Raw genomic sequence first — 18300 nt, forward strand, 5'->3', positions numbered from 1 at the left:
CGTGACAAGACAAGGGAGGGAAGACAGAGGGAGGACAAGACACAATCTTACTAGGCCTTGTGTCATTCAGATCGTGCAAGTGCAAGAACGAGAGGTGCAAAGGGAAAGGGATGGGAGTGGAGAAGTGCAAAGGGAAAGGGAGGGAGGAAGTGCAAGGGAGAAGGGAGGGGGAAAACAGGGCACAAATGCTATGAGTAAGTACAGCCAGAGAAGCGCGGCTCTTGGTAGTGCAAGGAGACTACTGACTGCTTATCCTCTTTCAACTACAGTGATATTATTCTCAGGAAATGTGTCACCTGTTCATGAAGAGAGGCAAAAATAATTTACGCAGTGCTTTATTCAAGGTTGATGGTGATAAAATGTCTGGAGAAAATCAATCCGGTAAATACTGATACCATTTGTGGTAAAGAGAGTTGTACTAGATGTTTAGACCTTTGCTGCCACACATGCAGTAACAGTAATTACTTGATGTAAAAACACCACATATGCTGAAGTAAACACCTCAGAGTACAGCCAGCATAGGAGTTCAATACATCAATAATAAAAGGCATCAATTTTTCAGGACGATCTGCTTAGATGCCTGTGATTAGCAAGTGTATATTCAACAAGAACTTTTTAGGATGACATTTACGGTTAAAGCCTCTATGCCCATTGTACGCACCTATGTTCCACATTGACAAATACAGTATAAAGAGGTTTTTGTTTATACAACATATTAGTAAAAACTATATGCAGTACAACCTGCTTTAAAATACTCTATTGCATAAAGGGTACTGCTTTTGTGAAACTATGCTGCAAATTACACACTTTAGACCCCATTTTTCTACACTGTTCTCCCGAGGATAACCTTCCTACCCCATTGTGGAGGATGAACATGCACACAAATTCAGGGATCCCCCATTTACGCCCCACACCCATACAAAGTCATCAACCATCACTCCTACCAACAATCCTGCAGTACAATGAAATGCCCCATATACACCTCACCTTTAACTGCTTAACTAATGTGAAATACAACTGAACAGCTCTTATACCATACATAACTTACAAAAAGTAGAAAGTCATTAACTGGCTATTAAGGTCGCCAACTTCTAATATATCTCTACTTGGGACCATACCTTTTTCAATGATAAACCTAAATGAAAAGTGAGCTAATCTTATACACCACGCTACCCATTTCTTACATAACATAACAATTCTTAATAAAGCATACACATAATACAAGTTATATATACATAATCCATTCATGACAAAGGTATCAAGAGAAAAAGCTGCAAAATAATGCACTGCCACTGAATTACTCCACCAAGCTCCAGTTTGCACACCTCACAACCCTCTCCTTAAGGACTGTAGGTCAACTCCTGATAGACAACATTCAGTCTACTTCTACTCACATACCTTTGCTCTGTCACAACCTTCATCCTCCTAACACCCATTTAATCAGTCCTTCTTAGTCATCCTCATCCAATAACATGTAAAGTCAAACACCTCACCTGTTTCTATCTATTCAACTATCATTGGGCCAACAGCCAGACCCACTATCCTACATTTCAACTACACCTACAAACTAATCACTACTTCTGTTAATCAACAAACATACAACATGTATGTCCTCCCTTCACTGCCCATCCCCACTCCACTAAACTTGCAATGGCCATGTGACCTAAACAGACCCATAAAACATGTTAACATACCTCATCCATAGAACTGTTCCCCCAACCCACTATGCACCCCCATTAATTTGACATCTCTCTATGTCAGTGCATGGCATAAGAACATATTGTATTACATAGCATGGAACCTAAATATTCCCAGGAGGGAACACATTTCCAATATCAGGAAATCCCATAACTTGCTCAGCACAACAGACAAAATCCTGCTTAAAGTAGCATCGCTCAACCACAAATGCCTGAACAACGCAGCCCCACGCTACCTGGCAGACAGAATACGCAAACACACCCCCAACAGACCCACCAGAACCTCCAACGCTAACCTGCTCACTGTCCCTAGGTTTAAACGCACCAAAATGGGCGGCAACAGCTTCCAGGTGAAAGCACCTCAACACTGGAACTCCTTACCACCATCTCTCAGAACACCTCAACCTTACTCACATTTTAGAAGCAACTACATCCATTGGATAAAGAACACGAACCATTAACACCTCTAACACCACACGGCTGCTTTCCGCTTTGTATGTTCATATGTAAATTTGTAAAATATATGTAATATATGTAATTCTTTAAATATATGTACTGCATTATCTCCTTCCTGCCAAACTGTATTCATGTCCTCATTGTCTCACTATAATTATGTAATGCAATGTATTAGCAACCTGTAACCAAGCTTTGAATAACCATGCTGCTCATGCGCCCTCATGCCCTTGGGTCTGGTGCGCAATACAAATCAATAAACCTAAACCTAAACCTAAACCTAAATAGATCACTGTCCTTCCAAAGCAAACTGTTTGCAAGCAAATTGAAAAAATGCCAAATATGAGTGCTCATTAGTATTTCTACATTACTACCACAATTACATGACAGTAGACATCGTGCACTATAAAAACATTTCCGATGTACTATCAAACCCTACCCACATAGCCACTATAAATTCAGCTTCTTCACTTCATAATTTCATACTTCCACAATTCTAACAAAGTAGAATATAGGCTCACCAATACAGGGTCACAAACAACAGCTTAAAATCCAACTACAAATAACACACACACCCACAACATTTGTCAAGGGTAGAGTTATACTGCTTGGTTCACACTCGGGTTTCGTATGCACCCTCATTCCTATCACATCTTCCAATGTCACTGAGAAACAACCTTTATTTGCAACTATATTTTCTGTCAAACATAAGCATAGCATACCATGTCATACTGCTTCATCACTCGCCTCAGAACATTGAAGTAAAATATAGAAAACCCTACTTTGCAAACAATACTTATAAACTTGACCACATGAGACACGTAAACATATTTCACTTATCTTACAAATACAATTATTCAAACTGTACAGACAACATATAAAAACACACTATCACTCACCTTCAGCAGCTCCAAATAATGAATAGATCTTCACCATAGCCAAACACAGAACATGTGCATACTCTGAGTTCTCAAATCTGCCAAAAGTTCACAAAAATGGCACTTTCATAGCTTTCACAATTCAATAGCACAAAAAGAGGACTGTACAAAGCAAACAAGTAAAATGGCAGACACATTTTATTACAAGCTATATCATTCAATAAACCACAACACAATCATCAAAGAATACTTTATACAATATTTACATACCACATTAAACAAATCTTTTATTTTTTCCTATTTTTTCCATATAACATAACTGTGGCTATAACCCCAGTTACACAACAAAAACCAACCTATAAACGCGGTTACATGTACATTTTCCAAATGCGCTCAGAAAAACATATTACAATGATTTAAAAATCAATTCACATTAGCCTTCAGGTGAGAACATTTGAACAGAAATACATGTACAAGTCTGAGCTAAAACATCCATAATACAATATGATCACTGCACCAAAATAAAACCATATATAGTCGCGGGTACAGCAGGCAGATTAAAAAACCGCGGCTATCAAAGATCTCCAAAAACTATGACGTGCGATTGGAGCGTTCATACCCGTGGCGATACTTATGGCCGCGGCTACACCTGCCAAAAATGCACAATGTGCCATTTGACTGCTCATACATGCGGCTATAATACATCTGAAAGGACACAATGTTTCACTGGCGGCTACCGTAACCACAGCTATTCTTTTTTTTAAAAGCATCAAAGGTATTTTCCTTTTCCAATGTACTTAAATAGTTCTCTAAGTGGCTCTTAAAAGAGCCTTGGGGTTCTTTTACCAACATATCACCCAAAAATATATTTTCAATCAGAAAAATGCTCTTCACCTCTATGATGATTCAAAACATTTTGAATAACTTGTCTGTGCTCTTTTTTTAGATGATTAATTCATTTTATTTTCCCGAAGAGAAAAATACCTCCGCTCCCTGTCAAAAATATTTCTCCACACCGCAGCATATACCTCTCATTTCAAACACCCCATCTAAAAAAAATTATAAAACCAAAAAAAACTTGTAAGCCAATGCTTTAAGAACTCATCACCTATCTTCTAAACATCACTATTAGACCTCATTCTCAGAACATTTTCTACAGTCTTCTGAACAAAGAGATTCCTCTCCTTCTGAAATTGGCTCCATGTTTCAAATATCAAATGAAACAATACATATACCCCAAAAACAGCACTATCACCTAAAGGTACACCTCAACCTCAAACAATAAAAATGTACTATGGACAAAAACTCTTAATATAATAATACAATATTATCTACATTTTTATTGGCATATACAAACATCACTCAAAGAAATATATTCTCTCAAAGTCTCTATACAATTCAACAGCATCTGGGGTGCTTGAAATCCTATTGCTGCCACCCACCACACAAACAATGAACAACCAATCACAAAGCAAACACAAACATTCCACCTTCTCTCTTCATTAGTCTCCCTCCATTGCAAATTCTAACTCTGAACTCACAAGAAGTGATGCTCTGTACCACTACTAAAATGGAACAGAACATGGAATGGCTGGAGGACAATTGCCCTACAGAGGAAGACATTAAAAAGAAGACGCTGAAAATAATGCTCCAGAAGAAAATACACCACAATCAGGATTTTGTAAGTACATTCTATATATCCATGTAAAATGAGACTAACAATTATATTTAAAGGAACAAATATCAGTCACCAAACACATATAATGTATTTACTTATTATCAAACTATCAACTATGTATACAACCAACACCCTTTCAAAGTATGTTATATCTTCAATTGTTTAAAAATATTTCAAATATTTTCAAAAAGATGAAGCAGTGATTCAAGTCTCAAGAAGATTTCAAAAGGAAGCACCACACCAAGGACCCACACATCTAATTATGGATTCCTTGAGAGAATTAAAAGAACTATTAATGAATATTCAAAAAGACATGCAATCAATGAAAAATGACATTGAAAATCTGAGACTAATTATGGACAGTAAAAATCCAGAAAATTAGGCTAAAGAAGATATATCATCTGTTCTAACTAAAAGAAAAAGAAAACCCACAACCACATCTGCTCCCAAATAAACCTGCTTTCAACAAACTGTTTGAATATTTATTTACCCTTTTCAAGTATGTACACTTATATGCAATATTAATGATAAAAAATGATTTCAAATGTTACAATAACTGTTTGTAAATACTACACTCAATAAATATTAAAACACATTTCCACATTTAATTTTTTTCTCCAAAAATTATGTATAGCTGCAGTTACCAAAAATCCAATTACGCCCCAAATCATGCAACCGCAGCTAGGTGATTGCGTGTCTTTCTTTTCATAAATGTAATGCAAAATATTAATAACAAAAGACACAGTAACAGAAGAGTACATAAAGAATGCACTTTTCACACATTACAGCTCTAGCCGCGGGTATGTGTCATTGAAATCACACATAGGACACCCCCCAGTCATTGCTGCGGTTACCCACATCTCCAAATACCAATTGCACATTTGGCTAAATCATCACATGCACTATATAAATGATACAGCATTAGTGCATAGTACACTCTTGTTCTCTTTGCACATACTAATTATTAGGTCATAGGGAAAGAAAAAAACCTGGATAAAAAAAAAACATACAACAATGTAAAAAACTATAAGAAAATACCACTACAAAAAACAAACAGGGATATATAAAGTGGGTGAAAATAAAAAAAGAACATTATACTAGTTATATACAGGACAAAGGATGGGAAGGTTATTTAAACTTGTGAACAAGAGAAAATACGGTTGAACAAGTACACTTGGAGAACAAGAAAAAATAAGGTAGCATAAGTAAACGTGCAGAATGTCACCAAACAGATCTAGTTTATCAAACAACTTTTTCTTTTTTTGAACTTTTCCATTTTCTTCAGCGTTGTCTTTTTTGTCTTCATTCAGTGCAAGTCTCCTAGGATGATGTGGACGTTGTGTATTAGAAATTGCATGTGATGGTTTGGACTATACTGTGCTGAAGTCTTTTTTGGTTTATATGTTATTTTATATCTTCATTGTAGCTATGAGAGGTGGTTGTGCAGAATCAACCTCCACCAATTAAAGGTGCTGCTAGCAGCACAGAGAGTCTTCAAACACAGGTAGCACTGGAACACTGAGTGAAAAGCCTCCTTTCTAAACATCTCAACCATTTCTAATAACTCTTCACATATTGTGTCTACATATGTGCTTCTCTATCTCCACCAGCACCACTTGGATGAGCGAGAGTTATGATTAACCAACTAGTGCAAATCCATTGGAATGAGGTTGATGATGACTATCGTAAAGCACATGAACATCTCAAAAGAAAAAATGAATGAGTCCCATTCCTTGCATAGAATGCGATCAGCACCACCTACACAGCCTCCATCCACCAGTGCATCAACAACTCCAACAGCAAATGAAGCCTCTACATCAGCAGTGGTATCCAGTGCAGAAACTCCTCTTACTGACACCCAATCTAACCATGATGAAAGTCATGTGTACAAAATGCTGCGACTGGGTAGCTAGGAAGATGCCACATTTAGCGAATGGCAGAATTTAATCGCACAACACCAGATTACCTGCCATCATTAGTTTTTTTTAATTGTCAATTTATGTTTCCCCCTTTTTTTCTAAACTTCAAAAGTGGTATCATAACCAGGTTCGTATTCACTGGGTGCACTACCTCATAACACTTCCCAGATTCAGTGATGAAAATCCTGTGTGGACGATGCCTCGAATGGGTAGCCAAGGAGATGCCACATTTAAGGAATGGGAAAGATTCCACTCCATGTGAGAAATTATTATAAATCTTACAAAGGCCACTAAGAAAGCTTTGCATACATCTCCTGCTTCCATCTGCAGCAGTACCACTATCTTTCCAATATAGGTTGACCTTTCACGGGAGTTAACTGTACAATATCTAATGCAAATTCACTGGGATGATAACAATGCAGCTACAAGAAGAAGAATAAGCACATTACAAAAATGAACTTGCACAACACCAGAAATTGAACTACCTCACAAAACACTCCAAACACCTACCAGTACTGCATACCTCAAGATACATTAAAAGTACAAGAACAGCAAATGAAGAAAATAATAATGAACACCATCTGATAGCAAAGGTCACTGCAACTAACACACACAACACTGCAAAAAAACCTTCAAATGTGTAAATAAAGACTTACTTTCACATCTGCCACACTCCTGCCATGTTCAGTCGGAGTTCAGGAATCAAAAGTATAAAACTGCAGAAAAAGTTGGCTTTTATACTTTCTAAAACAAACAACAAAAAGAGGACTTTATACAAATAAAACAACTAAGATGGCCGACTCACTTTCATCACAACCTATGACTAAGCTCTACACAAATGCAAAAGTAACAACAACCAATAACAAACAATGAAACTGAGACAAACCCATTTTTACCCCACCTAGCATCTTTCATAGCCGCGGCTATTCAAAATGGCTACAGATCTTGATTTGTACCCGCGGCTACACGCACATTTTTCTGCAATCCACAAATCAAACTAAATTGGCCTTCAAACCTTCCAATCAAATAAGTGAACAACCAAGTACATAAAATAACACAAACAAATACAATTCTGTAATGTATCATCAACATGAACATATGATTATTGAACAGAAAATTTATATTTATAGACGTGACTTTAAACATAGAATAGTACTGATGTGCCTACGCACATGCTTTTTATAGACACAGCTATACAAGAGACCATCCTAGATGTTTGCTGATAACCACAACTATTCGTAAAAATATGAATTGAAAATTGCATTTCCACTCCACCAAACTCCAAAAACTCTCCTCAACATGCCTACCAGACAGAACCCCCTCCACTTCTCATAGTCCTTCTCCACTCCCCTAATCTCTTACAATGCCCCAAAACAGTCAATGCGTATAAAATGCCACACCACCCAAATTTCAGATAGCCGCGCCTACTACACATCCACAAACACGACGTATCACTTGCTTGAATAAACCCGCAGCTGCAACAGGGGGATGTGGCGTGCTGATCTACCCGCGTTTAGCAATCCCACATACTAGGCGGCTGTTGCATTGCTGCAAATACTAATAACAGCACCATTGACCAATTAGAAAGTACAATACACACACACACACATCATACATACCGTGCTCATACAAACTACTAGAAATTCAAACTAGGAATCATTTTTCTGGAAACAGAGAAATACTGCAGATATCATGGCTGGTTTAAAAACTGTGTGGCTGATTGGAGACAATTGGCTGAGTTATTTTACAATTAAATGTTTTGGATTGAGGGGAATGTGTTGGTCCCAGGTTTTTCCAAAATGGTTAAGTCTTAGAAGTACAGGGCACCCAGACGTAATACTAATTCATTGTGGAGGCAATGATTTGGGGAATGTACGAGGGGTGTCCCTTACTTTAATGATGAACAAGACATCGGAAAACTAATGGAACTATTTCCTCACACCATCTTTATCTTTTCCAATCTCACTCAGAGGCAGAAATGGAGATGTACCACCAGATTTAATGGTAAAATTGAGCTATTCCGGAGAAATGTTAATAAAACAGTTGCAGCATTCATGACAGACCACAACCAATTATGGATTGTGAACATCAACATACAGTTCTACATGGCCAATTTCTATAGACATGACGGAGTACACTTAACCGTTGTAGAATATAGATGCGAATATCTCTCACATTGAGTGAAAACAAAGATGGTGGACGTTTCGTTTCTGAAAACCATGATCCTGCGATGCACCATGGGAGATATAACTAACATTTCTGGAAAAGGGGGCACCCCCTTGTCCATCAAATTTTAAAATAACTATGACACAGAATAACCCCAAGCCCTGCATTGATTGCGAGTAAATGTTCCATGCCCAAGTTGTTTCGGGCCTGGTCAAATTCGTCCAGGGGTTTGGGCTGTGCGCTTTGTCAAAAATTGACAGTTTTTGTCTATGGGAAAATGAATGGGTAGCAGGCAATCTTTACGAAACTTTGCAGACCGGGGCCGGGGGCGCAGACTTTTAATCACTTACGAAATTTCAGCCAAATCCATTACTCGAATCAAAAGTTATTAACAGTAGAATTCTGAGGGGTTCCTGTATCTGACTCCCCTTAACTATAGGGCGGTGACTGCCGCCATATATACACATGTATGTACACACACATTAAGACATAAAAAGTATGGAATGTCAATTTCTTCAAATAATTTTTTTATCCATAAATATATTTAATATTGAGTGCAGGGGAGGGCTGGAAACGGGGGCAATGGAACTAAGGACTCCAAGGCTGGCTGGGCTCTTGCTCCCAGGACCAGAGCTGCAAAATACAAACAAAGATATAAAAGTTAAAAATCCTTCAGAATTCAGCCAGCCTTGATGGTACGGAGTGCCTGTGTAGGTGGTGTTGGACACTCGTCTTGGTTTTAGCAATCTTGCAGATGTGCCTGGGAGACCCCCACAGTTGGTGAGTGGGAGAAGAGCCTATGCCACAAGTGCAGGTTCATAAAGCCCAAAGGCACTGTAGACAATTAAATGACAGATTCTGTCACCCTGGATGACAATTTTGGCACGACTGTGGCCCACACACCACTGGGCTGGTACAATCCTCAACAGCTTATCACATCCCCTACTTTCCAAGGAAGGGCACATATTCTATTAGAGTTTGTCCCCAGTTTCATTTGGTATGAATGTTTTTCCTACGCTCTGGTGAATTTCTTGATCACTGGTGAGTTCATTACAAACCTTAAGCACCCTGAATAGCACCCATGCATGTTACAACAAGGTGTTTATAAGAATTGGCTGTTTGATTGTTTGATTGTTCGTGGTATTCCCTTTTGGCCATAATTGAAAAACATTCACAGAAAGATGCAACATTCAGATATGCATTAACAGCAGACTACAAAATAAGTTGGTAACTCTGAGTTGGCCCGTTTGTTGTATGAAATGCCACTGGAGAAAGTTATCACCTCTGCTGGTGGTATTTATGAATACCTGTTCAGGTGGAAGTGGTATTTCTGGAAAACCTACAGGGGTATTTAGAAATACTACCTCCACCAGTGATAACATAATAAAGGTGCTTTTTAAAAAACAAAATAGAGCCATTTCCACCATCAATGATTGTAACAAAAAGTTAAATGTATCGAAGGGAAGTACCTGCACTTCCCTTCTGTACATTAAAACAAGTTTAAAAAAAATTGGGACCAAGCCTTTTAGGTGGAGGTTAACAGGCAGATTTTCAGCAGAAAGTCTGCCTATAATAGTGATGCCGGTTTTGTCGTGGAATACTGGCCATGTGTGTTTGATCAAACCCTGAACTGGGCATAAAGTAAATTCAGCAGTATTTGCCAAACACCACTGATTGTACCATAACAACACAACTCTGAATGCCCCGTAGGTTTTTCATTTTTTGTCTTCTCCAGAACACTGCTATGTTACCAACAAAAGACACACAGAGCCACAACAACATATTCACAAATGTAGAGAGTCACATGAGCACAGATACTATATCCTTTCAACATATAATTTACCAAGTCATTAATATACTCAAACATACTATCACAGTAACACAAGTCTAACATAAACACACATACTGACACAAAAGACACTCCCCCGTGCACATATACACAGTCCACCTTCCTTAAAAACACAAATAAATATGATAGATTGCTGTTACTCTCTCTCTACATGAACTGAAATATGCAGCTACCTTCCAAGAATGCGCATCTTGGGAGCACAGTAAAAACCAGGTCCCCTCTGCATCTTTTGCCACTGGCATTTTCCAAGTGCAGACCCCATATCCTCAATTACCAGCTAATTTCCCTTACCTACTGAGTCCCTCAGCAGCTTTGTTGGATTTCTAGGATTTATTTTTTTCACCTGGGAAGAGTGCGAGCCTTTTTTCCCACTCTTACATGTGTTTTGCTGTGTGTTTAACATTTTTGTGTTCGTAGACTGTGGAGCTTCACCTACTACATAGGCATCATCTTTTTACTGTGTATTACACAGCACCTTTATTGCAGTGACACAGGGTTGTCTTTTTCAGACATCCCACTTTAAACTCCATTTTCTGGGACTGACTACTTTCTCCCAGAACATGTAAAGTTGCCATTGACTTTATTAGTCTTTTTAAAAGCACAGACCCAGTACAAACTATCTTGCATAGAGTACTAGAAAGGGTTGGTAGTTATCCCGTTTCTCATGGAACATTATTTCGTTCCCCTTTCTTTAAGATTTGGCTGGTGGCAGTGGTACCTACCCTATTTTTACTACCGCGGTCTATGTAAATAGCCTTGGTACTGTTTTAGGCTAAGTTAGTAGCCTCAAACTTAAATCTGCTGGACCCCATTTACTTTCATTTGGTTCCGGCTGGGTTTATTCGCCATTTCTTTTTGTAAAGGTCTTTCTCGTGTTTTACTCTGCGTGGCAAACCAGGTTTGGTTCCGTTGTTCCCCGCCCTTTGGCGGGATTCTGCACACAAGTCCTCCTTAGGCACCTGAATGTCTGAGGGGGACAGGATGTGAGAGAGGGGTTTGAGACTCCCTGCACAGGGTCTCCTTGGAGACCCATGTCACACTCTGTATGATTGGCTGTGGTGACTGTCCCGCTAGGACAGCCACCCTGCTGTGTGATTGACAGCCAGGCTGTGTGAATGGGTAAAAGTGCATAAAAAGCAGTTGTCTGGGGCTTGGAAGGTAGAGTCGCCACTGGATCGAGAGAACCGAAGAGAAGCTAAAAAGAAGAGGACCACTAACCCGACTGAACCTCCAGGTGAAGCCCTGCTGCAGGTCTGAATCTCCAAACTTCAACGACAGAGAAGATCTGCAAGGAATCTTCTTCCCTTGAGCTGGTGGGACCAACCAGTTCGCCAAACCCCTCCCCTGGTTGACTTTGCTGTGCACAGCTGCAGTGAACCGTATAGCCAGGAGGAACGGACCCTGTTTGGATTTTAAGGAGCGCACCTTTTTTTCGTTGCTTTGCTCTGCTGCTGGTTTCTTCCCTGGGCAGTGCAGGACCCTCCAGTCTTCCTACTTCGTGTCAGCCCGACAGTCGCTTCATGAACCGGGAGCCTGCAGGATATGCCAGGAACGTCTGTCTCAGCTACAGCCTTCTTCTTCATTAAAGGTACTGTTCAAATCCGGTCGTTCGATCCGTCCGACCATGGTGAAAGTGTTTGAAATCTTTCGCCAATCCGAGGGCTTGTCCTTCTCTACTCTGTTAAGTAACTTTTCCTTCGACCAGCTTGTTTCGAACTCTTGGCAAAGACTTAACCGCAAACTACTCTGAACTGTGTGATCCTCTGCAAAGTCTCTGAACCATTAACATTCGCCCAGGCCTATTGATTTGAATCCTCATTGCAGCAAGCCTTTTCTAGATTGCCCTGCCTACTTACTTGTTGGTGTTGCTTAATTTTGTATAACCTTGTCTTTCCCTTCCTTTTAAACTGCTGGAGTGCCATTTTGCTCACACTTCATTTTGAGCCTAACTTGTCCAGAATTGATTGGGTGTTGTGTAGTATATTAAGAGAGTGATTTTTCTGCTGCTTTATTTAGTGAACTGTTTTACAAATGAATGTGTAAATAAATGTATATTATTTTACTCAGAAACCTTGAGTCAGTGTTTGTTTGAACCATAGTAATTACTGTCCTTTGTGTAACTATTGATACTGCTCACTTTACTCTTGAGATAAGTCTGGCTGCTCAGCCATCGCTACCACTTTACTGTGTAGTACAGGCTTGTACCAAAGTTGAATTTGTACTGTCATTTGTAGTCTTAATTGTTTGTGGTGTTCCCAAAGGGTACTGCATATGATTCTGCCTAACACCAGCAAAGCCCAGACCACTGCTTCTTGTCATGTCTGGCGGAGGCTGGCTTGCAAATCAAGGTGGTCTACCTTCACATGTGAAAAGAGAGCAAGGGAAGACAGTGAGTGAGCAGAAATTGGTGATTGAGAAATGTGGGCACGGCAAGGGGCATACAAGGAAGGGGTTAGGTTAAGGGATGAAGCAAAAGGGGAACAGTAGTCTGAAAGTGAATTGTAAGGAAGGGAGTGTAGGGACATCACAGATGCGGTGAAAAGGACTCCAGAGGGTGTTGGGGACAGGAAATAGGGTAAATGAGACAGAGGTACATATCTGGAATGATAGGTCAGAAAATGGAATGAATGTTGCTGAAATCTGTGCCTGACCTACATGCCACTGCACCCGATTGTGGGACTGGCTCAACCCCTTTCTATTTTCTGACAAAGTGATGCATACTTGCTTTATGAACATGTGTTTCAACAAAGACCTTTCTTATATTATGTCAAGTTAAATTAAAATGTGTGAAATGTGACTTCGGGCTAGATTCACAGAGCATTTTCCTATGGGATTGCGCCATTCTAAAATGCTTCTGTGTGTTTTGAAAGCTAGATTTTTTTAACAGTGCACTAGTTTGGTCTTTGAATGATAACTTTGCAGCAAGCGTTTTGTTGGTTCCAATACTGGAGATGAAATAGGAGAAGATGGAGCCTCCTCTGCTGCCTACATTTATTTGAAACTTTCAAAAGAAGGAAGCTAGGGCTCAGATCCTGGCCTTCCACTATTGACACATTAAAAATCCTGAGAAAAATTGCTTTTCATCACTGTGCCTTGTTTTCCTTGACCATCTGTAGCCAATGTCTCACTCATATGGGTTTATAATCTATAGCGTTACTTCATAAATAAATATTAACCTTTTAAATAATGCATAGTGGCTGTCAGGTACACATTTTGCATTGTGAGGTGCAAAAGAGGAAAGCCAGACCCCCTGAATCGGCTCTACAAATTAATTCTCTAGCTTTTCCATCTGTTTACATTGGTCTAAAACTAAAGATGGGCTCGGATGGAATTAGATAGGAGGGGATGTAGACTGCTGTCAAAATGGGACACAAGTACATTTGGACCCAGATCACAGCTTTCCCATTTCACCAAATTATATTATCCAGGTGAAATCATTTTACTATGTTTGGTATATGGAGCAGAGGTTCCCTAGAGCCTGGGTCTCCAAGAAATCACAAACATAAATGAAAGATATGTTGCATAAAAGGAAAGCAATGTCCACAATATCAACTATATTTACGCTTCAGAATGTGTGGTTGGGGGAGAGGTTGGTTGACTTAAGTTGTTATCGAAGTTGGGTCAGCAACATTGTGGGTTTGCACCACATCTCCATGGGCTAGAAAATGGAACTTGCTCGCAGTCCAAATGTTGCCAGTCCTCCCCTGATTTAGTGGCACACAGTGACATGCTAAGGGCATTGACGTACTGTATTGCAAAATCAATAATATTGTGGAATAATACGGCAGACACTGCATTGTACATATCCTCGGAGCGTGGCCAGAGATAATTGTCTAAACTCATTAATATGTAATTTGTTTCGCTATTCTACTGAAGATACAGTCCCCCGTTTGTGCATTCCTTCGCATTTTATTTCATTGCCTAATGTAACCCAGTGGAATGCGTTTGTTTCATTTTTATCACTACAAACACAGGAGTATAAACATCTCTACTTTTCCTGAAAAGGGCTGGATTGTGTATCTTAAAAACTTCCTCGAGGCCTGCACTGTTTTTCCTTGCCAGGCGCCACAGAAAGGCTTTCCTGTGCAAGCAACCATTTCAATAGGGACACAGGTCTCAAAGGGATGGCTTATTCCCCACAACAGGATGGGCGCACCACGTGCTCTGGTCTTTGCCAACTAGACATGAGACAGGCGTTTCAATCACGAGCACGGTAGATTTTCCAGAGGCCTGGTTTAAAACGTGGACCACATGGTAGATCTTTTTTCAACCTATAGAGCCTATAGAGTGTAGTAACAGCATGTACACGCATTGTACCTACCTTGTGGGGACTATGTGTGGAAACCTGCATTGTGGGGACTAACCTTTCCAAATGTTTTAGGAATGTGGCAATAGCAGAAATATGTTCAGAAAAAAATCATAAAATAGGATCCTGCTTCAAATGAGCAAAAATGGCATCTTTTAATTGCACATACTGTACCATCAGTGTGGGGTCTAGAACATGTGTTACCATCCTTATGGGGACTTAACTCATTATTCTTATATGGAATGGAATGCATTCATGTGAAAATGAATTGATCCTTGATTTAAAGTAATTTCTATAATGTATACAAGTCTCTTTCTGTAGGAGTTATTTTATAACTCCTGTTCTCGGGAGGATAGCTCAGGGGCAGTGCTCTCGACGACGCGGAGCAACACAGGTTCGGTCCCCGGTTCAGCACTTAGAAACCTTTGGGTATTAAGCGTGTTATAAATAACCAATTATAATTATTATAATTATATCATGGGGGGTCGTAATAGATGCGTTGCTATGATTTGTCATTTCCATGTACACATAAAGGCATTTAATTTGAGCATAAAGACTCATTCTAAACATTGCCAATGAGGCAGATGAGAAAGCTGAGAAGCAGGCATATTTTATAATTGGCACAGGATCACAATGTGATTAAGGGGGAGCTAAGATTTAAACTCAAGTTTCACGATTCTACATTCACCACTTTCATTGCTGCACTACAAAACTCTCCATGAATGATGCAATGGTAAAGAAGTTACTGTCAAGGTTTTGGTGGTGTATGATAATAGTGAAGTTAATATCACTAAATGCACGGCATGGGTTAAAAGCTATCCTATGGTTCTCACTGTGTTAATGTGCAATTAAGTCCATGTTAAACTCGCTATTTAAGTATGGCAATGATTGAAATGTCTCCATATGCTATACTGCATAATTAAGGCTACTCTCCCAACATGGAGTTTGTGTGACGATATGGATGTTAGCATTTCCAAAGAGTTGTTCTGTGGTGATGGTGATTTATAAGTCTCTATATGGTATGTGCTGGTAAAGAAGAGAATTTGAGAATTTGAGTGAATTAGAGGTCAGGTCCCACCGTTCCCTAGTGATCAATTAAGCCACTTGACCATATCTTCTATATGTGAATGATCTAAAAAATGTTAGGAGTCTACCATGAGATGCTAGGTGTTGAGATCATGTTAACATTTATAAGAGGTAGTATGGGATTATGGTGATGTGGAAGTCCCCACAAAGACGATTTGTGATGATGCTGATGCAGAAGTCCCCACAGCAATGATGTGTGAGTATGTTGATGCTAAAGTCCCCACAGGTATTGTGTGTATTGATGGTAATATGCAAGTCTCCACAGAGGCAGTGTTTGGTTAAGGTAAGTTTGAAGTACTCAGAGAGATAGTGATTATGCTGATAGTAAAGACCTTACAAATAAGGTATGTGATGTTGGTGATGTTTCATTTGTGTCCTCAAAAAGATAGTGTGTGATGATGGAAGTCCTCACAGTGATAGTGTGTGGTTGTGGTGATGTTGAAGTCCTCACAGAGATGGCAAGTGATTATATTTATATTGAAGTGATGTGTGGTCATGGTAATATTAAAGTCCTCACAATGATAGTGTGTGGTTATGGTGATGTTGAAGTCCCCACAATGATAGTGTGTGGTTATGAAGTTGTTGCCGTCCCCATAGAGGTGGTGCATGATTATGGTGCTACTGAAGGCACCAGAGAGATGGTATGTGATTAGGCTGAAATTAAAGTCCTCACAAAGATGGTATGTGATGATGGTGATGTTTAGATCCCCACAAAGCCAGTGCATGATTATGGTGATGTTGAAGTCCCCAAAAGAAGATATGTGACTATATTGACATTAGGGTTCCCACAGATAATGGATGCGATGATGGTGATATTAAAATCCCAATAGCAATAGTGTGTGGTCATGATGATGTGGAAGCCCCCAGAGAGTTGGTGTGTGATTATGCTGATATTACATTTCTCAGAAAGATGCCATGTGATGATGGTGATGCTGGAGTCTCTCCAAAAGGGTGCTATTAAGGTTCCCACAGAGATAGTGTGCAATTATGATGATGTTAAATTACTCACATGTATTTATTTATTTCCTTGTTTATCTATTGTGCATTTGTAAGGCGCTTATACATCAAGTAAATTGTGTTTCAAAGCGCCCACAGGGCAAAAGGGAGCGATCATGGGAATGACAAACAAATATCACCATGAAAGATAGTGGTGGGCCTACTAGGCCTTGTGAGCATTCGGTACATGCAAGTGCAGCAAGAGAGAGAGTTGAGGGAGTGGGGTGTAAGTGCTAGGTGTATCAAGAGGGAAGTGCTAGGAAGTGAGCAACTAACTATAAGTGCCTAGGTGGAGTGGTCAGCCGCCAATAAATAAGTAGGTGCAGGCCTGTGGTGACGTAGGCCAGTGGGTGCCAAGGCAAAGTGCTGGGAGGGGTGGAGGTAGTAGGAGATGGGGTGTTGGAGGCCAGAACCCAGGAGAACACATAAGGGGGCCCTGGTCACCAATCTCAGCAACTGTGGGATTTAGCTGGGAAGGGAGGAAGGAAGGGAAGGTGGAGGTGAAAATGAAAGTCTTGAGGAGCTTCTGGAATTTGAGGAGATCCAGCTCAAGATGAAGAGGGAAGGGAGGCTGTTCCATAGGAGGGAGCCTGCTAAGGAAAGAGATCAGCCACCAGCTTGCTGTTTAGCGCAGTGCTTAACACACAGAGAGTTGGTGCCGGAGGAGCGCAAAGATCTGGAGGGAGAGTATTTAGTGAGAGCAAGTTGTAGATAGCTTGATCCCCGGCCCCAGACAGCCTTGTTGATGATTCAGAGGGATTTGAATTTGATCCTTGCAGCAACCGGGAGCATTTAGGGCTCGAGAGATATGGTCTCTGGGCTTGAGGCCAAGGATAAGTCATGCAGCCCTATTCTGGAGTAGCTGGAGGGGTCGTAGAGAAGAAGAGGGTAGATTAATGAAAAGTCTATTGCAGTAGTCTAGCCTCCAAAGAACCAGAGCTCTAGAGACATTGAGCTTCTGGGGGAAAGTGAGGAAAGGAAGAATTCCTTTGAGGAGGTGGAGTCAAAGATTAGTCCAAGGTTTCCGGCATAAGATGAAGGAGAAGGTGTTAGGCAGAAACCTGTGCAGTTCCCTCTGGGACCACTGCAAAAGATTTAAGACTACAGGTGTTTGGCAGTAAACCCACTTGGTAGCAGTCTGTACCACACAGATTCACTTGGTAGCTGTGGCTGAGCAGTCAGACTTCCCTCAAGAAGAGTTAGGCAGTATACAGAGTATTCACAATAGGTCAAAAGACCACAGTAGAACAAGTAAACACTGACCAGGGCTTG

Source organism: Ambystoma mexicanum, chromosome 5q, assembly GCF_040938575.1.
Source record: "Ambystoma mexicanum isolate Mex_15411 chromosome 5q, UKY_AmexF1_1, whole genome shotgun sequence".
NCBI classification, from domain to species: domain Eukaryota; kingdom Metazoa; phylum Chordata; class Amphibia; order Caudata; family Ambystomatidae; genus Ambystoma; species Ambystoma mexicanum.